Raw genomic sequence first — 23,197 nt, 5'->3', positions numbered from 1 at the left:
AAAACATTAGATAGTAGCTAGTAACAGTAATGACACATGGGTTGTTTTAATCTAATAATAGCTACTAACATTTTATTGTAGTAGTGTTGTTGTTTTGTATATGTAGTTGTTATTCTTGTTTCTGACAAGAACTTGATGAAATATATGTATTTGTATGAAATTATAGAGATATTTTAGAAAAATTTATGTATACATATATAATCATGTGTATTAATTAAATTTGACTAATTTGGTTTGGTTTGAATGGTTTTTAAAAACTACATTCACATAAAGAACCAAACTAGTTGGTTTTTGAAAATTTACAGTCGCACCAAACCACTTGTTGCTTGGTTTAGAACGAAAATTGACTGGACCAGTTTGGATCGGTTTGGTTTGGTCTCTTTTTGCACACCCCTAACTTTTGTAGTGCGTCTTTTTATTTTTGGCGGGACTATTTGACTTTAAGCCTACTAGTAATTACCCTTACTAATTGTCGATCAGTGACTGAGTGTGTGGAATGAAGAGTGCGCTTGGTTGGACGAATTTGTAGGAAGATATGATTTTGAGATATTATTAAGGGTCGGTGGGTATATAGACCAAAATAATGTTCAAAAAAGGTTTATGATCCAATCTTCTCAAAATATGGATATTTAGTCCTTTTACATTATGGACATAAAAACCCTCACTTTCTAAACACATTACCATCAATGCCCCACGCTCAAATTTGACGTGGAGATTTATTAGCAAAAATTGTGGAGATTTATTATCAAAAAATATGGAGATTTATTAGAAAAAAAATGGATAGAAACAAATCATAATTTCTCTCTCCTCTAAACAGATTTGGAAAGCAAATTTTCTCTTTCCTATTATCCGAATCAATCAGAAACAAAAATCCTAACCAAAACGAAACGTCATGACCACGGATATTTCCAAATCAATTTTCTCTCTCTTCTTTACAGATTTAGAAACCAAATCAATCAGAAACAAAAATCCTAACCAAAACTACTGTAAAGTATGTATAATTTATTCACAAGTTTTTTTTGCATGGTTATTTTTCATCATAAAGAAGTTTGTTTCAACGTTATGGTGAGATTTTGGGTTGATTTTTATGGTTTTTTCTGTTGTGACATAGTTTCTGATGTCCAAAGCTTCGTCATAAATCAATTTTTAGAGATCTGTTTGATAAATTATATCAATTTTTGTGGGGTATAACTTAAACTACTGTAAAGTAAGTATAATTTATTCACAAGTATCCGTGATTTACCACAGGATTCGATAATTTTTGATAAATAACCAATGATAACAACAAAAATGTAAAAGTTTTTAATTGGTCAAACCTTGTAATTTCTGATAGTGGTTATTTATATGAAGGAATTTATATTTTATACTGATATACAATAAGTATGTTTTACAATGGGATTTAATGATGTACAAAAAATTCTGATATACTAATGATAAAGTATAATTTTAAACGTTATATACCTAAACTGTAAATACGATATTATGTATAATTTACAATAAATTATGCAAACTTTATGAAAAATAATGAGACGTTTATCACAAATAATGAAATCATGTTTCCTTTCCATGTATTTCAATATGAACATAGAATCGCATTTCAATGGTGACCATCCATGCACTATCCATTTGCAATCTTCAACAGGACACACAGCAGTAGCACGCTTAGAATCATTCTTTATGAATTTGAAATCATGCCCGGTGTTGATGCTATATTGCCTAAGAGCATATCGAAAAGCTTTTGCACCCCAAGGAAATAACTGTCCTAGTTCTGTAAATATCTTATCCCAACCATCTAATTTCAGTTTGATTTCCTTATTTTGATTTGATGATTCTGCCTGGAACTCCATCTGTGATAACAAAGTGAGATAGATTAATTCAAATAAATTATATATACAAGTATATTATTTGCAGTAAATTATATGAACATTTGAATAAATTACATGTACTTTACAGAAAAGTACACAGGATTTACATATGTAAATCAAAGATGTTCTAATAATGAAACGTGAACTGTTTTGATAATAAATCATACATAATGTTCCATAAATTACGTATGATTTACACAAAATAATATAATGTTAATGTTATTCGTGAAAAATTTGCAGAACCAGAACATATATCATGTTCTCAATTTGATAAACATCGCAGGGAAAAGTTTATATAATTTACGTTACATTATGGTAATTTATTCTAAAGTATATATAATGTTAATTCTGTTATGAGTAACCGTGCGAAAGAATCACGTTTCATCAATCTGTACGGAAAAAAATCAGATCTGGAGAAAATTTGAATATCATACTTTGCATAAACTCCAAATCTATTGATAAGTGATATGACGATTGATTGCAAACAATAAGTAAACTCGATTTGTAAGATTTAGAAATGAAGTATTAATCTCATGAAGATCGTGATCATTAATACAAACTTTAGAGAGAGAAAGACAATAATAACTTTCTTGATTTGAAACATAATCATCAAATAAGAAAATTGTTTACCTGATTAACAATTAAGATGATGATTTTTAATAGCTCTAATGATAGTGAAACAAGTTAATGGAAGATTTTCAATCGAAACATAATAAAAAAACATAAATTTTGGTTTGAGTTTTACCTGAACTTAGAAACTCAGTTTTCTGTTTTAATGGAGGATAGTTTTATGAAGATGAAGATGTAGAGAGAGAGAAAGATAGGACGAGAAGGTTTCGGTTACAAAGTTTTTTGTTTTAATGGAGGATAGTTTCAGAAGATGAAGATGTAGAGAGAGAGAGAAAGATAGGACGAGAAGGTTTCGGTTACAAATTTAAGGAAGATAATGATTTCTTTCTTCCTTTAGAGTCGGTAATTGGAGAGAGAAACAGGGAGATAAAAAAGGGAAACGAATATTGGTTGATTTGAGCTTAAATTAGATCTTATATATATGGAAGGTTAGTTTAGGTATTATAAATTATTTGGTATTCTAGGGATTTGTGTTTTCTCTCTAGATGACACCAAATGGACTAGATATCCATTTGAATTATTTTTTTGGTTTTGAAACCCTTTATAGGATTAGAGAGGACTAAAAGTCCTATTAGGGTCCGTTTTTTGGATTATAAGCCCAAAATTCTATTATTAAAGCATCAAGTTCAGAAAATGTAAGATTCAAATTCACATTAGAAGCGGTCATAAATTTTAGCAAATTTCTAATTCTTCTTAATTTTATTTTCTCTTCACAAAGCTCCCAAGTAAAAAAAAAATTAGAAACAAGCTAGGGCGTGAATAATCTGTTGAAATATCTTTCTATACGTTAAAATATCCCATATAATAATATTAGAAAAATCAAATATTAGAAACTAGTAAGCTATTAGGAACTAGTAAAAATATTAGCATAAAACTATTAGAAACTAGTGAAATATTAGGAATTCGTAAAATTAAAAACTAGTGGTATTGTAACTCTATAAATAGAGTCTTATATTTCTTTTGTAAACCGTCAAGGAATAAAACAAGTTCGTTGATCAATCTCAACTTGGTACCAGAGCCAACGATCTTAAATTTGTTTTTGTTAAAAATTTTGTCGATTGAAGGAGAAAGAAACTTCATCTTCATCTTCTTTTCCTATCTTAATATCAAAGAAGGAAAAAAAAAATCCTTCATTAGTTTTGGTATTAAAAAGAAGGCAAAAAGACAAAACAATAACTTTAATTGTTATTGTGTGATCTATATTGTCTCACAATTAACAAAACTTTGAGTTGGTAGAACACATCTTCTCAAAGAATCAGTTTCTAAAATTTTTTTGAATAAATTTTTCCTCATAATTAATATAGTAGAAAATATGGATCAGACAATTGGTACAATTTTTCAGTCAGGAGGATCCTTTAATTCAGTGATTATGTTGAATGAAAAAAATTATGATATGTGGTCTCAAATCATGGAGACGCATATTGCTGAAAAAGAAAAACTTTTGTTTATTCGAGGTAATTCATTACCACCTGCTGAAGATGATGCTAAATATGAGAAGTGGTATGCAGAAAATCAAAAAGTCAAGAGATGGTTGTTGATGTCTATGACTCCCGAAATTATGAAGAGATACAATCATTTACCTACAGCTCGTGATATTTGGAAAGCTTTATCTAAAGCTTTTTATGATAGATCTAATGAATTGCAAGTCTTTTCTTTGAATCAGAGGGCATTTTCTGCCAAACAGAATGGGAGGATACTCTCGGTTTATTACGGTGAACTGGTTGAGATATTTAGTGAATTAGATCACCGTGATAAAGTGATCATGGAAAACGAAAACGATATTGTATCTTATCGTAAATCAATTCAACGACAATGTGTGCATATATTTCTTGCAGGGTTAGATGGTGAATTTGAAAAAATTCGTGGTGAAATTTTGAGAAAGGATCCCATTCCCGATTTAGAAGAATGTTATGCTTTGGTTTGTCGTGAGCTTGTTCAACGCACAACGATGAACAGTGAATCTGAAACAACTGATGCTTCCGCAATGATGATTCGAAATAAGACAGAAAATAATATTGTTAAAGCAATTTGTCAATCCGACAAATCTTCTTATAAGTGTACCCACTGCAACAAAACTAGTCATACCAAAAATTATTGTTATGAATTAGAAGGTTATCCTGAATGGTGGGATCATAATCGAAAGAAAAACTCTAAGAAACCCCTTGTAGCTGCACTTGTTGAGACGGAGGAAGAAAATCCAACTGTTAGGCAAGCTTCAACAATGATAGTCACTACATGTAATGTAGAAACGAAGAGGGAGAACTTTAAAGATAAACTATGCTACGTGGAGCAGTTAGAGAATCTCAGAAATCAACTAAACGTGTGTCTGCACCAAAAGTGCGAAGTGGAGAAGAAACTATCTAGTCCTAGCTCTCTATCTCAAGAAGGTACTTCTGCAGATACAAGTATTTTGGTGAACCAGTTGCAAGAAAAGTTAAGGAACTATGAGTCTGAAGTCGAAGAAGCAAGGAAGTTGAAATCATCTCATCAAAATAATGAGTTATTAAAAGAATAATTATTGGAAGAAAAAGACCGAAGAGAGTGTGCGGAATTCGAGTTACTGAAACAACAAGAGACTCAATTTGATGTGAGAAAGTTGGAGAATGAACTAATGACATGGAAGTCATTAACCAATGATATTCTTGGTGTTTCATGTCCAAGTGACATACGTATTAAGTTCACAAGCTTGCAGAAAGAGGTGATTGAAAATATGACGATCGTTGGTCAAGTAACCGCATGTATAAAGCAAATGGAGGTAACTCTGAAAGAAGCTGAACTTGGTAGACAACATGTAGAATTTGTGACCTCATTAGCCAACCAGAAGGCAGAAGATTCGGAATCTAAAGTTAAACAGTGTGAATTGATGATCAATTGTCTTACTGAAGAAACAAAAAGATTAAAAAAGGAGGCTATTGAATTTAAGATGCACAAGAATGTGGAAATAGAGATAACAACAAAGCAAGGAACTCTTATTCAGGAATTGGAGGCATCACTTGCTAGAAAGGAATCCTCCATCAAAGAACTGCAAAGTAAATTATCAAAACAAAAGGAGGTCATGGCTCACCAGCATAACGAGATAAACCTGCTCAATGAACGGCTAAACAACGAGGCACAGAGGCTAAAATCATTGGAGCAGAAGAATGACAAGCTTAGTGAAGAAATTTATGTTTTGAAGTCTAAGTCGGGCCATGATTACAGTTTCAAGTCGAATATTTTCGCAATTGGTAGACAAGTTGGGCATATGCGATATCTATGCACCAACTTGAGGGGGAGTGTTGAAATATCTTTCTATATGTTAAAATATCCCATATAATAATATTAGGAAATATCAAATATTAGAAACTAGTAAGCTATTAGGAACTAGTAAATATATTAGCATAAAACTATTGGAAACTAGTGAAATATTAGGAATTAGTAAAATTAGAAACTAGTGGTATTGTAGCTCTATAAATAGAGTCTTATATTTCTTTTGTAAACCGTCAAGGAATACAACAAGTTCTTTGATCAATCTCAACTTAATCTCGGCTAAATCCAACAACAAACTGCCCCCCCCCCACCACCACCACCACCACCACCGACCCCCAAATAACAACACTCTCTCTCTTCTTCTTGATTTCATGTCTCCCTCAAACCCTAGCTATACACATAATCATCTTTCAAACGCTCAACGATTGACATGTCTGAAATGTCGGCTTCTTCAGAAGTTAGTGATGAGTTCCCCTTTGAGTTTGAATGTAGTAATCTCAGTCATGAAGTTTGGTTGGAGAAAGAAGGTCAAACAACTGCTGACACCACAACCAGTTTGGATCGGTTTGGTTTGGTCTATTTTTGCATACCGCTAACTTTTGTAGTGCGCCTTTTTATTTTGGTGGGATTATTTGACTTAAGCCCACTAGTAATTACCCTTACTAATTGCCCATCGGTGACAGAGAGTGTCGAATGAAGAGTGCATTTGGTTGGACGAATCTGTAAAAAGATACGATTTTAAAATATTACAACATCAAAGTCCAAAAAAATAAGATTCAAATTCACACTAGAAACAGTCATAAATTTTAGTAAGTTTCTAGTTCTTTTTAATTTTATTTACTCTTCACCTCCCAACGGTAAAAAAATAATAGAATTAAATAACAAGCTATGGCGTGAATCATACCGGCTATAAATACAACAACTAACTTCCCACCGCCACCACCGACCCCCAAATAACAACACCGGAAATTTGGCCAAAACTCCCTAAGAAATTATGAGTTTGGTTGAAAAAGACTCATCAAATTATTTTAGCCTTCACCTCCCTGGTGACAATTATGTAATTTTCTATTTCAGTGACAAGACCAACCTAACCTAGTATAAGAAATTACACTTTCTCTCTAAATCCACAATTACAATTTTCCTTTCTCTCTCTAAACTCACACATAATTCACAAGGAAAGGATGTAGTATTGGGAGAAAGAATGGAGTCTAGGAAAGGCAAAACCAAGCTGAAACTGGTTGTGTTTATGTTGATTATGATGTTATTTGAGTCCTTCGCAAGGCTTTTGTTTAGGTTTTGCTGAAATCGGGTCGTTTAAATGATGAACAGACATGCTCGACGAAATACTTCAATGAGCTTGCACTGTCTTGCAAACATCTTGCACTTCCTTGCAGACACGTTGCACTACCTTGCAGACACCTTGCATTGTCTTGCAAAGCCTTGCAAACACCTTACACTGTCTTGCAAACACCATGTTAAGTTTAATTTATGTTCTATGATTAGACAATCCAATAATATTTTTGTAAGATTTATAATCTCTTGTCTAACCATAAAATTCTTTTGATGGACAGTACAGGTAAAGCAGAAATGGTATCACTTGAACTCTATGATACAAAAAATGAGAATCGTAAGAGAAAACTTGACAAATTCTTCACTTATGCAAATGGATTGGTAAATTTCAACCCTTGATGTTTGTCTTTTGTTTTCATGTTTGTCATTACAATACGTTTTAAATAGATTGCACATTCATTGCAAGTCAAAACTCCATGCAGAGCCTTGCAAAATCCATACAGAGTCTTTGCAAAGCCTTGCAAAGTGGTTACAGAGTTGTGAAAACTCCATGCAAACTAAGTATTTGTTTTATATTGTAGATAAATGTTGTAGATGCATGTCTTCTTTTGCTTATAATAGCAACAATTCGCGTCCAAATCCTCCTCCACGAATATTGCAAATGCAAGTAAACTGTCCACAACAATTAGAATTTTCGTATGTATAAAATCATCATTTTTTTACTACATCAAGAAATGTTTTTGGTTATTATCAACTCAATAACTTGTCTTTTCTTTACAGAGTCTATTGTGCTAGTTTACTTCAATACTACGAAGGGTGGTGATATTGAAGGAATGCAGATCACACCATCTGATATGACAAAACTTAGAGAAAAGTTGGTTGTTGATATAATTTCTGATGAGAAATACTGTTGGTCAAAAATGAAAAAAAGTCTGAATTTGTCTCTTGGATATGAACATTTTGATGAATGAATGAGTGTATTTGTTAATAGAGTGTTGATTGGTTGTGATATTGAAACTATTTGTGGTAATAACATTTTGAACAATGTTTGTGTATTTGTATTTTCATATTTGTCTTTACAGGTTTTGAATAGATTGCAAACTCCTTACAGTGGCTTGCAAAGTGATTGCAGTGCCTTGCAAAGTGATTGCAGTATCTTGCAAAGTGATTGCAGTGCCTTGTAAAAACCTTGCAAACACCTTCCAGAGTCTTGCAAACACCTTGCAATGTCTTGCAAAGTACTTGGAGTGTCTTACAAAGTTACATATTCTAAGTTACATATTTTGTGTACTAATTTCTCCAAAAAAACAGGGGATCCACTCCCGAACCCAGTAAAAAGAAGGTCAACAACAATTATAATATAAAGATACATATTTTATTTTATTTTATTTATTTTTTGGAAAATTTCTTCAAAAAATGGGGCTCCGCCCCCTAACCCCCGTAAAACGGAGACGAACATGATGTGCATAGAGTTCATGGTTATTTCAAATGATTTTGATCAATCCTAAAAAAGTTTCCAAAGCCTTGCTAAAGCTTGGAAGAGTTTTGAAAACACTTTGCAGAGCCTTGCAAACACCTTGCATTTTGAACAATGTTTGTGTATTTATATTTTCATATTGTCTTTACATGTTTTGAATGGATTGCAAACTCCTTGCCGTGCCTTGCAAAGTAATTGCAGTGTTTTGCAAACACCTTGCAAAGTACTTGCAATGTTTTACAAAGTTACAAATTGTAAAGTCACACATTTTTTTTGTATGAATTTCTTTGAAAATTTCTTCAAGAAAACGGAGGTTCCGCCACCGAACCCCCGTAAAAAGAACGTCAACAAAAGTTACAATATTAATGTCAAATTCTTAAAGTTACATTTTTATGCATTTATTTTAAAAATTTCTAAAGTTACATATTTTTGTATAAATTTCTTTGAAAATTTCTCCAATAAAATGGGGGTGCAATCCACGTAAAAAGAAGGTCAATAACAATTACAATATAAAAATACATATACATTTCTTTAAAAAAATGGGGGCTCCGCCCCCGATCCCCCGTAAAAAGAAGATGAACATGATGTGTATAGAGTTCATGGTTATTTCAAGTGATTTTGATCAATCATGAGAAAAGTTTCCAAAACTTTGCTAGAGCTTGAAAGGCTTTTGCAAACACCTTGCAGACACCTAGCACAGCCTTGCAGAGCCTTGCAAACACCTTACATAACCTTCCAGACACCTTATACACACCTTGCAGAGTCTTGCAAACACCTTGCATAGACTTGCAAACACCTTGCAGAGCTTTGCAAGCAACTTGCAGAGCCTTGCAAACACCTTGCAGAGCTCTAGCACCATCATTTTATATTTCTTCAAAAAACTTCCAAAGCTTTAATGAAATTTTCAATTTAAACATAAGCAGTTATCATGATTGTCCAAGAACAAACATTTCTCACGGGCATTTCATCTAACAACTTTATAGCTATTTCAACCAACCCAAATCTTGTATAACCAACTAACATTGCATTCCAAGCAATGACATCTCTTTCAAGCATTTTATCGAACACATTTCTTGCATCAACTATACTTCCACAACTTCCATATAAATCCAACAAATAAGTTTGAACATAAACATCAAAACATCATAACTAACATAGTAAAAAAATTAATTCAATCCTAATGATTAAAAACTTGAGAATTGCAACTTTCTCTCTCTAGAATTCTTCACAAAAAACTAACTCAAAACCTTTAAAATCATTTTCAAACAACAATTAAAGAGATCTAATCACAAAAAACCTAAAATAGATTGACGATCAAAAACCAGGAAATCGTTTTCGACATTATAGAATCAACTCGAAAAAATCTTCCAATTCCCCACGCTCGTTTGGTTTTTCCATTGGTAGAAAACAACTTCTAAATTTATTTTTTTGGTATTTTTCATTAGACAAAGGGTATTTCTGACCTTAGAAATGTGAGTGCCTAGAAGATTGTCCTCCAAGAACATTTTGAAAAGTTATTTGGGGCCTAGCTCTTTAGAAAGATGAGATGTCTTTTTAACCAAAATAATCAGGAAATGTCTCTACTTACTATTTTCTCTCTCTTCTTCTTGATTTCATCTATCTCTCTCAAACCCTAGTTATCATCTTTCAAACCCTCAACGATTGACATGTCTGAAATGTCTGCTTCTTCAGAAGTTACTGATGAGTTCCTGTTTGAGTTTGAATGTAGTAATCTCTGTCATAAAGTTTGGTTGGAGAAACAAGATCAAATAGCTGCTGAGTCTGATTTATCGTTTGATGTTCGAATACACAAGAAAACTCAATTGATATTAAGATTACCATCAGAAATCGAAGATGGGGGAATGCTTGTTTATGATGAAAGTTTGGAACCATACAGAATTGTGACTAGATTTTGTCTCAACCCCAAGTATTGTGATGAAACACTTTATCTCTCTTTATTCCTAATCGAAAATCGGAACATCCAATTGAAAATACTCGAGACGATTACAAGCTTTGCAACCCAACAACTGGCCCATCAAGAAACCAACAAGTATCAGATTAAGTATATTGTGTGGATTTCGCAATAACTGATGTCTATGTTTATGAAGCAATGTTGTCCGAGATCGAAAGGGCTTTGATTGAATCAACTACTAGTAACCAGATCAAGTTGGTTCCAGCTTCTCAACCCTCAATCGACAAATTAGATAAAATCGAATTTGATGGTGATCCTTCTCAATTGACAAAGAATTCTAGTTGCAGCGTCTGTTTGGAGGAATTCGAGAAAGGTTTAGTACTAACAAAGTTGTCGTGTTCGCATATATTCCATAGTGATTGTATAACTCAGTGCGTCTCCAAACGAGTCATTACTGTCCTATTTGTAGGTTTCAAATGGCCATTTAGACACTAGCTAGTAACTCATTCTTTTATCAAATTGGAATATGAGCTCTTCATCTCTTTCTCTCACGATTCCGCCGTTACCATGCTCTGTTTTTCGGCAACACCCGATCTATTTTGCTGATTTCTTGTGTCTTTTTTTAACAAACTAGACCCACCCTTATAAAGCCTTATTACAATTTACATGGACTTTAAAAGACCTAACTGAATGAAACATTAGCTCACAAGTGTACCTAATTTCACTCCAAAAATCAAGTGTACATTTTATGGTACAAAACTGTCCAAAGAGGCAGAAACCCGTCCGAAATTTTTCTCCAACGAATTTTAAACCTACCAAAATGAAACAAGGTCAGGTAATTATAACCGCTTAGAAAATACTTTTTCCGACAGCCAAGTTTCGTCTCAAATAAGTTTATTCCCGACGGACTCTATTTATTATGCCGCCGTAAATAATGTTTCCATATTGGGGGGAATAATTTGCATTGTAATTGGCAGCAGCTCTTGTCTGTTTAGCCGACAGAAGTAGTGTAACACTGACGATGTAACACTGACGACACCTACACCATCGAAATTTCTCTTTTTTTATTTTGTTTTTTTATAAATTGTCAATCACACAAAATTAGAAAAAGAAAGAACGGCAACTTTACAGAAAAAAAAAGAACGTGCAAGTAAACAAGTTGTATTGAACCATAACAAAGAACCTAGCTATAATAACTAAAGTTATATGAACATTATCGAACATCACAAAACAAAAATAAATTATGTTAGTACATTCATAGTAAGTAATTAAATAAGTAGTTAGATGCAATTCAATACCAAAAACTATGTGTATGAATAGCTATGCTCAAACCACCCTTAACACTATATTGCATATCTCGATCATTCGTTCTGAAAATTAATCGTTATAAATATACAAACAATCAATCACTACAACAATTCTTAGCTCTTTCAACTGACTTGATCAAGAGTGCTCCCTAATCTGAGATTTCGATTATATCATGAAGTATGAACTCTATGCACTTATCATAATATAAAACTAGCTAAAAAAATTTAGGTAACCTACCATATGAGCAAGGTAAAAAAATGGGTAAGTAAATTATACGTGTGGTGATGAAGTAGAAATGTGTGCTTGCTTGCAGATTTTCTTTTTACAAAATGTAATTAAAACAAGGCCTAAAAGAAGTCAAAAGAAAAATGCGAAAATATTTTGATTTGAATTTTTTTAGTAATAGTCTCGCAGTCTCATAAAGATCACCATGCGAAGAACATATATTTATGTCAAGTAACGGTATACGACAGTTTTAAAGTGTGGTTATATGTTTAGAAGTAAAATAAGAACATTTTAATTTTTCGGCCAGACGTAAGTAGATATTTAGAATGCTTTATAAACACATTAAGTATGTACAACGTAAAATGAAACAAACTAAAATGTTACACAACTACTGAGCTGATGTAGAATTATGAAGATCTTGTGACAATCCACATCGCTCGCGGGAGTGTTCAGAGACTGGGGTATAGGTGCACGCTTAAGCTTGATAAGTGTCGGGGCATGTCGGATGAGCTCGTGGACCTTCGCCAAGAACAAAATCCGTACATGTGGGCTTGGACTTAGATGTTTAAAGCAGGGCCAATATCGATAACAACTAAGGCTTGGGGAGTCACAAGGTATCAGAGTCGAGGACGACTCGTTGCCTAGAGTGGGGAATCCTGATAGTTCATATCGCTTGCAAGAGTGTCCAAAGTCTGGGCTATAGGTGTATGCGTAAGTTTGGTTAGTGTCGATGCCCATTGCGTGGGCTCGTTGAGCCTTCACCAAGAACAAAATCCTATACTTGTGGACTTAGACCTAGGTGTCTAAAGTGGAGATAATATATATCGGTAACTGCTAAGATTTGGGTTGTCACGGATAGAATGTCTTTTTCTCTGTTCTCACCATTGATCCGTTATCTGATCTAGTAAAAGATTAATGCTTCTCAACATGTTAAGTACTTCCTAAAAGGAGTGAAAGCGATCAAACTAGAAAATGTTGATCAACTTGAGTATCGTGGAGCGAGTTGAGATGATAATTTCTTCTTATCCATAATATGAAGAAGAAAAAAATGGCACAATAAGAAAAAAAAGACAAAGTTGATAAATATCCCACTTTATTCATAAAAGAGATTAATAATGCATAGAATTCAAATAAAAGGAACATCTTTGAAATAAAATAGTTTATAAGCACAACATAAAGGATTTCACTTCAATATTAGTCCTTCTTATTTACTAATTTCATCAAATTTCCTCTTGCCCTTCTTGTTCCCCACCAGCTGATCATAATAAGCATTAGGAGGAGCTAATGTGAGTTCTAGAGACAACCCATAAGGCAAATCAGCACTAGAGATTGGTGGAAGATCGGATAGTTTCGGATGGATTTTGGCGTTCGAAGACATAATTGGTGGATTCACATACATAATGGTGGAAATTGGAGTAGGCATTGGAGCCGTATATAGTTGAGAAAATTGAGAATATTGTTTGCTTCCGTATTTCCTTTTCCCCAAAGAAGTTTTTTGATTCGACATTGGATGATCGAAATGAGAAAAACTTAGTTTGAGAAAAAATCAAGAATATTGGACTGTGAAAATATTTTAGACATAAACTTATAGGAAATGTATAAGAGAAACAAATAGTATTTATAGTTTTAAGGTTTTATTTATTAATTCAGTAATTTAAGTATTAAATTTGTGGTTATCCAACTAAAAAGAGTTGTTTTATAAAATAAGAATTCTCCTGACATGTGGTTTAAGAACACATGTTAGGTTATAACTTTTTTCCAATTTTCATGTCAATGTATTTGACTAAATAAATAGACACCTTCACGATATTATTTACCAAAATGATATATTTGTAAAAGGATAGTCTATTTTGGCAAACCTAACATTAACAATGATTAATGTTTTAAATATTTTAGTAAATGTCTTATCATAATTGCAGGCATTCATTACATTTTTCAAAACAATTTGACTTTTTATAGTTAAATATAATCAATAATATTTACATATAATATTTGTCATGAAGTTACAAATTTTTTTTACTTTTAATAAGTAAAAGTTAAAATTGTCTAATGGACTAGACAAATTCAGAATTTTAAAAATAGAATGAATTTATATTATAACATGTGTTGAAAAAAGTTCACATATTAAGAAACCCCATTATTATGTGGCATTTAGTGTAAAACCTAGAGTTAGTATGTGTGTATATATACATCCATTCCAAGGCCAAGATGCATCTTCTCTATAAGGATCTAGCTATACCATTCTTGGTTCTTGTTCATTCCCAAAACATCACCATGTCTACCAAGAATAGCAATGGAAGTGGAAGCACTAACAATGGAAATAACAACACCATTGTCAATGGCAATGGTCGCGCTGTTAACAATGGCAATGGCCGCCCCGTTAACAATGGAGATGGCCGTGCAGTTAATAATGGCAATGGTCGCGCCCTTAACAATGGAATTGGCCGCATGGTTAACAAGGACAATGGCCGCATCATTGCCCGTGGAACCAATTAAGTCCTAATTAATAGGAAATTTAAGAGACTCCAAATTAAAGTCTTAATTAATACGAAATTTAAGAAACTCGTACCATTAAAACTTGATTAACTAGTAACCACTCATGGAGGCCTAAAAGACACTTTACTAAAATAACAAAAATCAAGTTAAATACATATTTTTATAATTTAGTTTATTCTCTTTCTAATTTTTCTTCAAACTTTAAATCTCAATTTTTTATTTTATTCTCTACAAGGGTTTATCACACAAACTACATAGAGGTAAGGTTTTTGTTCACTTAATTTTTCTTTGTTTTTTTCATTTAGATTGTTATGACTCCAAGAAAGTATTTATGCAACTCTGAAAAAAGAAGGAAAAATAAATTAGATCAAGATTTTGTTAAATCACAAACGGGAGCTACGGATAAATTCGTGTAGAAAAAACAATCGGAGAGTAATAACCCAAACGAAGATAATGTAATTGATGATGAATGTAAATGTGATTAGTGATTTTGCATCGAATAATGCAAGAAGAGTGGTGTTTAACTAGTATTTGTTTTATGTATAATTTTAATAACTAAATTTCATTAAAAAATGTCAACCGTCTTATTTTCGACTTAAAGTGTAGGGGCCCCGTCGAAACGTTCGCCTAGGGCCCCCAAAGGTCAGGGCCAGTATTGAATGTCGGCCCACTAGGAGCAAATTTCTATATATGTTTCCCCTCTCAAACTCATGAAAACAACATTCTATTTCTTCACTCTTCAAAAATGTATGTTTGTGTTTTGGTTCGTCGAGCTTCGACGAGAACAAAATTCCATACCTGTTAAGTTTAGGTTTGGGTATCTAAAGTGAGGATAACATTGATAACTGCATAGGTTTCGAGTGCACAAATATGCAGTTACGAAATGCAAAATAACGCGATATATTTTCTCTGACCACTTAGTTTTCTGTTGATGGAACTAAACTGGTTCGATTAGAAAGTGAAAATCTCGACTCGTAGCCACTATAGAAACAAATTAGACGATTATTTAAGTAATAAACAGAAAGTAACTTTAAATTGGAAAAATGATAGAGAACAAGAAAATCCAGACATACTCTATGTTGGAATCGGAGCCGATTTTGGCTCGATCCGACTCGTCAAACTCAGAAACAGAACGCGCCATTGCGTTCGTCTCGTTGAGCTCTTCATTTTAGAGTCAAGAATCACTCAAATTCGATTCCGGATGAATGAGAAATTCAAGTTTAAAGTTAGAACGAAGATCAGTTGAAATAAGGACTAAAGCGTCAAGTTGGACAAGTCACTTTGAGGGCCGTTTGAGCGAAGCACGCGGATCCAGATTTGGACGGATGGCGTTAGCTCCGCGGGGTTGCGCAAGATCTGACGGTCGCGCGTTTGGGTTTTCGTGACAAGTTCGGTATGCGTCTCGAAGCGTTGGATCTGAGCGATCCGACGGCGCGCGTCTTCTTCGTGTCGGGACGGATTCGGGATTCCATCAGATCCTCATCTAAGGGTCATTTTCTTGATCTGTTGGGACGAATTCGGTACATATCCAAAGCCATCCGACGACAGGTGTTCAACCCAAGATTTTTAGCCAAATCTAACGTCCCAGATTACAACCGACTCAAGAAATTAGTTATTGTTTCAGTTTAGTCCACCCTTTCGAAGGGATACATCCTTTAACCCCAAAAGACACTATGCACCTACTCAATTCCTATATAAACAAACCAAACCCACTTCATTTTTTCACATCAATTCATTCTCTTCTCTTCTCTTCTAACAATTAGAGGTTTTGGTTTGCCTAGAATATCTGATTGAGAAGTAATTCTAGAGGTTCTTGATGGAGACCATCATACAAGTGGGCCTCTCGGCCAAGACACATTGGAGCCCAATGGCTAAATTGCTATATTAATATAGTTTCCGTATTTTAGTATTATGAGTTTCTATAATTACGAGTCCTAGCAATCAAGGAAAGAGTCCATAAGTTATTATCTTCTTTTATTTTCTTCCCTATTTGAGTCTATCTAGAAAATAATAATCTCTATAAAAGAGAAGTATAGTCTGTCTATTGATTCATTGAATTGAATATTGAATAAAATCCTCCTTGATTGCATTGTTCTTCTTATTATTATTTAGTTTGATCTTGTTTAATTTAGTTATTTAGCAATGAGTTCTTTAGTTAAATCGCTTCCGCAACAATTTACATCAGCTGGTATCATGAGCCCTCAAAATCCTGAGGAGAAAATAACAAATTTTTTTTCTTCACCAACACATCCTGAACGAAACAAGGTGTTTAAATCACGCCTAACAATTAACAACAAAGTTTGCGACTTCGTAATCGACAACGGTAGTGAAGAAAACATGGTTTCTAGTCGTTTGGTTGCAGTACTACAACTACAGGCAATTAATCACCCAGTTCCTTATAAAATAGGTTGGATATCTAATCAGAGAGAGTTGTCAGTTACTAAACAATGCTCGTTTTCCTTCTCCATCGGCACTCATTACTATGATACAATTACTTGTGACGTGGTGGACATGGATAATTGTCATATTATATTTGGAAGACCTTGGATTTATGACGTAGATGCTACTCACCATTGTCGAGATAACACCTTCGAATTTCTTTGGTTAAATAAACGAATTTGTCTTCTACCACTATCGGACGAACACCTTCACCAACCGACGAGGAAGGATGATCGGTCTCAACCGACAGCAACGAGGGGCTTCCTCCTAGCAACGAAGGATTCTCCCACCGTCGGCAACCAACCACCACCGGAGGTCCAAACATTGCTCGATGAGTACAACGATCTCAACCCCTCCTCTTCCCAACCGTCGTTACCTCCATTAAGAGATATACAACACCAAATCGACCTCATACCTGGAGCTAACTTACCAAACTTACCACATCACAAGATGAGTCCGCATGAGCATAAATTACTACAAGAACAGGTGGAAGAATTATTGAACAAAGGTTTTATACGTGAAAGTCTTAGCCCTTGCGCAGTTCCAACATTATTAGTACCAAAGAAAGACGGAACCTGGCGAATGTGTGTTGATAGTCGGGCTATTAACAAAATTACAATTAAATACGGTTTTCCGATTCCAAGACTTGAAGATATGTTGGATCACCTTTCCGGGGCTACAGTATTCTCAAAAATTGATCTAAAAGCAGGTTATCATCAAATCCGTATTCGTGAGGGAGACGAATGGAAGACAACTTTCAAAACAAAGGAGGGCCTTTATGAATGGTTAATTATGCCCTTTGGACTCTCTAATGCACCTAGTACTTTCATGCGATTCATGAATCAAGTTCTTAAGCCTTTCTTGAATAAATTCGTGGTTGTTTACTTTGATGATATACTCATCTTCAGTAAATCTAGAAGTGACCACCTTCAACATATTCGAGAAGTTTTCGACGCAATGCGTCTTAATTCATTATTTATGAATGTTCCGAAGAGCCACTTTTTCCTCAATGAGGTATATTTCTTGGGTTTTCTTATTAGTAAAGAAGGTATGAAAGTTGATCAGGCAAAAGTTCGGGCAATTTCTAAGTGGCCGACCCCTTCATCACCATCTGAGGTACGTAGCTTCAACGGTTTAGCTTCTTTCTATAGAAGATTTATACGAGACTTCAGTACTATAATGGCCCCTTTAACTGATTGTTTGAAGAAAGGAAAATTCTCATGGGAAAGTCCACAGGAAGAGAGTTTTCAGTTAATTAAACAAAGGTTATGTTCAGCTCCGGTATTAGCTTTTCCGGATTTCTCTAAATTATTTGAAGTGGAATGTGACGCTTCAGGCCTGGGAATTGGTGCAGTTCTCTCCCAAGAAAAACGTCCTATAGAGTTTATGAGTGAAAAACTCGGTGAAGCCCGTCGTAAGTGGACCGTTTACGAGTCCGAATTTTATGCCCTTTACCGAGCATTGAGACATTGGAACCGTTTTCTTATTGGTGTGGAATTTGTGTTATATACGGACCATAAAGCATTACAAACATTGAATGATCAACGTACCGCTGACCCAATGCATATGAGATGGATTTCGTATATTCAAAGATTTAATTTTGTGATTAAACACAAATCGGGAAAGACTAATACGGTAGCCGACGCCTTGAGCCGTCGAGCAAGTCTCCTAACGACTATGGCAGTCCACGTTCCGGGGTTCGAATCCCTTCCTACCTCCTACAAAGATGATCCGGATTTTGGACCTATTTGGGAGGATTGCACTACAAACCGGTCTACGGGTGAGTTTTTTATTTCTGACGGCTATCTTTTTCATGGACAGCAGTTATGTATTCCTAATTCTTCTCTTCGTGAACATATTATTCGGGAATTACATAATGAGGGTCATGTGGGAAGAGATAAGACTTATACACTTGTGTCTGATCGTTTTTTTGGCCGAAATTACGACGGGATGTAACCCGTATAGTTGAACGTTGTTATACATGTCAGACTAGTAAAGGTAATACTCAGAATACAGGTCTTTATACACCACTACCGACTCCGATAACTATTTGGGAAGATTTGTCAATGGACTTCGTACTTGGTCTTCCCCGTTCACAGAAAGGTAGGGATTCAATTTTAGTAGTGGTTGATCGATTCAGTAAGATGGCTCACTTCATCGCTTGTAAGAAGACAGATAATGCTTCTAACATTGCGAATTTATTTTTTTGGGAAATTGTTCGTCTTCATGGCTTACCGAAGAGTATTGTTTCCGATCGCGATGTGAAATTTCAAAGCCACTTTTGGCGATTTTTATGGAAACGTCTCAATACTAAATTAAATTTCAGCAGTACTTGTCACCCCCAAACTGATGGGCAAACTGAGGTTGTTAATCGTTCATTAGGGAATTTACTTCGTTGTATTACACGTGACAAGGGAGTTAACTGGGAAACTGCTCTTCCGCATGCCGAGTTTGTGTACAATAGTACTATTAACCGAACGACGAAGAAGGCTCCGTTTGATATTGTGTATACGTCCACCCCTAAACACGTGTTGGATCTAGTCCCACTACCGATCATACCGGAATTCGATTCCAATGCCGAGTCCCTAGCATCGTCCATCATCCGCCTCCATGATGAGGTTCGGCGGAACATTGATTTGGCTAATTCGGCGTACAAACTTTCGGCCGACAAACATAGGACGATTCGGTCCTTCGAAGTGGGTGATTCGGTTATGGTCCATATTTCTAAGCAAAGAACTCCAGCCGGGACTTACAAAAAGCTTGGTCAAAAGAAGTTCGGCCCTTTCAGGATTCTTACTAAGATAAACGACAACGCGTTTATTATCGATCTTCCTCCGGAATTTAATATTTCGTCCACGTTCAACATCTCCGACATCTTTCCTTATCACCCGGATGAACCTATTTATGACAACTCGGGGACGAGTTCTGCCTCGGTGGGGGAGTATGATGGAGACCATCATACAAGTGGGCCTCTCGGCCAAGACACATTGGAGCCCAATGGCTAAATTGCTATATTAATATAGTTTCCGTATTTTAGTATTATGAGTTTCTATAATTACGAGTCCTAGCAATCAAGGAAAGAGTCCATAAGTTATTATCTTCTTTTATTTTCTTCCCTATTTGAGTCTATCTAGAAAATAATAATCTCTATAAAAGAGAAGTATAGTCTGTCTATTGATTCATTGAATTGAATATTGAATAAAATCCTCCTTGATTGCATTGTTCTTCTTATTATTATTTAGTTTGATCTTGTTTAATTTAGTTATTTAGCAATGAGTTCTTTAGTTAAATCGCTTCCGCAACAATCTACATCAGTTCTGGTTTGCCTAGAATATCTAGAAAAAGGAAGAAAGAAGTTTTGAGTGAATTGAGAATCATAAAGAATCTAGTACATCAAATTCATTCTCTTCTTCCCTTCTCTTCTAACAATTAGAGGTTTTGGTTTGCCTAGAATATCTGATTAAGAAGTAATTCTAGAGGTTCTGGTTTGCCTAGAATATCTAGAAGAAAAAGGAAGAAAGAAGTTTCGAATGAATTTTAAAGCGTCTAGAAGATCATTCGCATAAGTCCAAGAGCTCATAATACTTACGAAGGTTCGTCCGCTTTCAGAATATAGAAGTACCGTCTTAAAATTCTGAAAGAAAAGTCGTTGTATCCCGGAGGCATACACCCTAACGTCTGTTACTGCTACGGGGGTGTAAAATGTCCTAAGGAAAGAGAATTTATTCTCGCCTCGACTACATTAACGTTTGTCTAACTCGGCTAATAAAGAAGGAATACTGATAAATCATTATTCTCTTACAGTCTATCTCTCGACAAATTAGAGAAAGGAAACTCTGTCTTAACCAAGACAAGACAGCGACAAATCAACTTATCAACTGATAACCAGAGGAACACTCTAAACATACATCCTATGTGGCTTGCTGTGATTCGTGTTTTTGATGATTCTAATTCAATAGACAACTAAGCATAACAAGCCACATAGGATGTATGTCTAGGATGTATGTCTAAGATATGTCTGGATTTTCTTGTTCTCTATTATTTCTCCTTTAATTGGTGTTGACATCCACTAGTGAATCTTTTAAGATGATACGAGGGATGTTTGTATTGAAGATTCTAAACACAAAAAGTAGTTTGGATTAACAAAAAATAGATTCTAACTCAATAAAAATCTATTGGCTATTTAGTATTATGGTGATACACACATAACAAAAGAAGTGATGTAACATTTCCACTAGTATTCTAACAACTCCGCATATTTGTGGACTTTCGGTTATATTTTATGTTTTCGGTAGAGAAGAGAATTGCTTGGAGCCCAACTCCCAGCCGAGATGCCCCAAGAGGTGAGTCCTTTCCAAAGGGTTCACAAATGGGGCCTTTTTGGTGAGGCTCTCCTAACCAGCCGTTGGGTCTTTGACTAGTTTGGGTCGATCCTCTACAAAATTCCTTCCACCTTTATTTCTTTGTTTTCTCAAGAATTTTATCAATAAAGAAGTTTAACTATAAATATTGTACATATAACAGTAAGATAGACAACCGACTTATTAGGTGAAGATAAATAATAAAATTGAGTTAAAGGGTTCGTAAGACACTTATGTTTCTTTGAGACAGACAAACATGACGAAGAAATTTATAAACCAAATCAGTTTCTACCATATATACATGAAATTCATGAAAATCATTGTATTTGTTTCTTTTACGTGCGTCAAAGTAGTGAATAGTTCGTAATCAAAAGCGAAAAATTAGTACTTGCATTAATTTGTGGGTTCAAAAGTAAAATAGGCAAACAATAATTTTCCATGCAACACAAATAAGGTCTTTAGTGGTATTATAATTGTATAATATAAACATCAAGCACCACTAAAGAATAATTTGAAATAAACTTGAAAGAAATAAAGGGGCAAGAAAAGGAATTGAAATATTATTCTCTTTACAAATGCTTGAATCTAGTGGAGAAGCCATATTCTCACAAGTAGCTAAAGAGAACTCTAATTAACATGGTGGGTTAGATATGCAGTTTTAGCTAGGGTTTCTTGAAAATCAGATAGCTCAGACAAAAAAGAACAGAGATTACTTAAGATAACTAAGTTTACCTATTCATTGATTAGAAATATATTTTACCTCTTTCTCCGACACTACATACCGACAACAATGCTCAGTAATTCTCTAAAACAACATTTCACTTCTATATGCTCCAACGAACTTAACATATTACTCATCATATAGCCTCACAATGCTCAATAATTCTCTAAAACTTGTATAAAGTTGTCGAAAAAAATTCTTCAAAATATAAAGACCTATATGACTATATATATAGTCTATGATCACTCTATAACCCACAAGATATCCTCAACCAAGTGATCCATGACTCTCCATTCAAATTGGTAGTTGACTTCCTATTTTTGTCTCCCTAGAAGCAGATATTGAAGTTGATGTGATATATACAACTAAAGACACCAATGAGTAAACTCATACTAATTATCTAACTCAATTACATAATTTCTAACATAATCAGCTAAAACCCTAGGGAGTGAACATAATTAGCTAAAACCCTAAATATGATTCTATATTGTTTCTGACGACCCACCATCACTTAAGTTCAACATTAATTTTACACAAACATTTTGACAAAAACGCTATATATGTCATGAAGACGTCTAACAAATGGATTCACGAAACCCTGAAATCAAATTTTCTTTATCTAAAATGTCATTTCAATGTTTAAAACATCATTATTACGTTCGTATTAGAATATTAAATATTCCATCGTAAAAACCATATAAAAATAAACTACGACTTTATCAATCATCATGTCTAGATTAAGATCAAAACCTAAAAGTTTAAAACATAAATGAGATTATAATAACCTGATCAGCTCATAGATTAATTAACCCGAAATGGTCGCTTCAGAATCACCATCTTTCTCATTATTTTCTGCAGCTTTCAACTCTAATTTTTCTATGGCATTCAAAAGATTCATAAGTCTATTCTCTTGTGCCCCCTCCTTCTTTGACTCATCCTCTTCTGATTCCGCCGTTCCGAACATCTTCGCGTCATGCTCCATTTCAGATAAAAGGTTAGCCATATCATTTTTAAGCTTAGAGATTCGCGCATTTGCGATTATTATTTTTTGACAAGGTAAGCAATAAACATTTTTCAGCATCATGTAAACTGAGTCGGGTATTATAAATGACTCCCCGATTTGTTCATCATCCATTCTTTCTTTCCTATTCATATCACGAAGTAAGCTAATGAGTTTGTCGAAACTGCATCCGACGAATTTCCAGTGAGTATGACAAACTATTGGCC

General features: G+C 34.3%; 1 long non-coding RNA gene across 1 annotated transcript; it reads left to right on the top strand.

Annotated features, from left to right (window-relative positions):
* The first annotated feature begins 6,947 nt into the window (after window positions 1-6,947).
* On the top strand, window positions 6,948-8,076 carry LOC147559010 (uncharacterized). Its single transcript, XR_015233575.1, has 3 exons — window positions 6,948-7,412; window positions 7,613-7,727; window positions 7,812-8,076. It is a non-coding gene; the product is annotated as an uncharacterized LOC147559010 (long non-coding RNA).
* Window positions 8,077-23,197: the final 15,121 nt, after the last annotated feature.

The sequence above is a fragment of the Eschscholzia californica genome, unplaced genomic scaffold, assembly GCF_041429995.1.
Source record: "Eschscholzia californica isolate CP2 unplaced genomic scaffold, dmEscCali1.0.p SCAF_2, whole genome shotgun sequence".
Classification (NCBI taxonomy): Eukaryota; Viridiplantae; Streptophyta; class Magnoliopsida; order Ranunculales; family Papaveraceae; genus Eschscholzia; species Eschscholzia californica.
The sequence above is the reverse complement of the archived record's forward strand: the minus strand, read 5'-3'. Positions and strand labels throughout refer to the sequence as shown.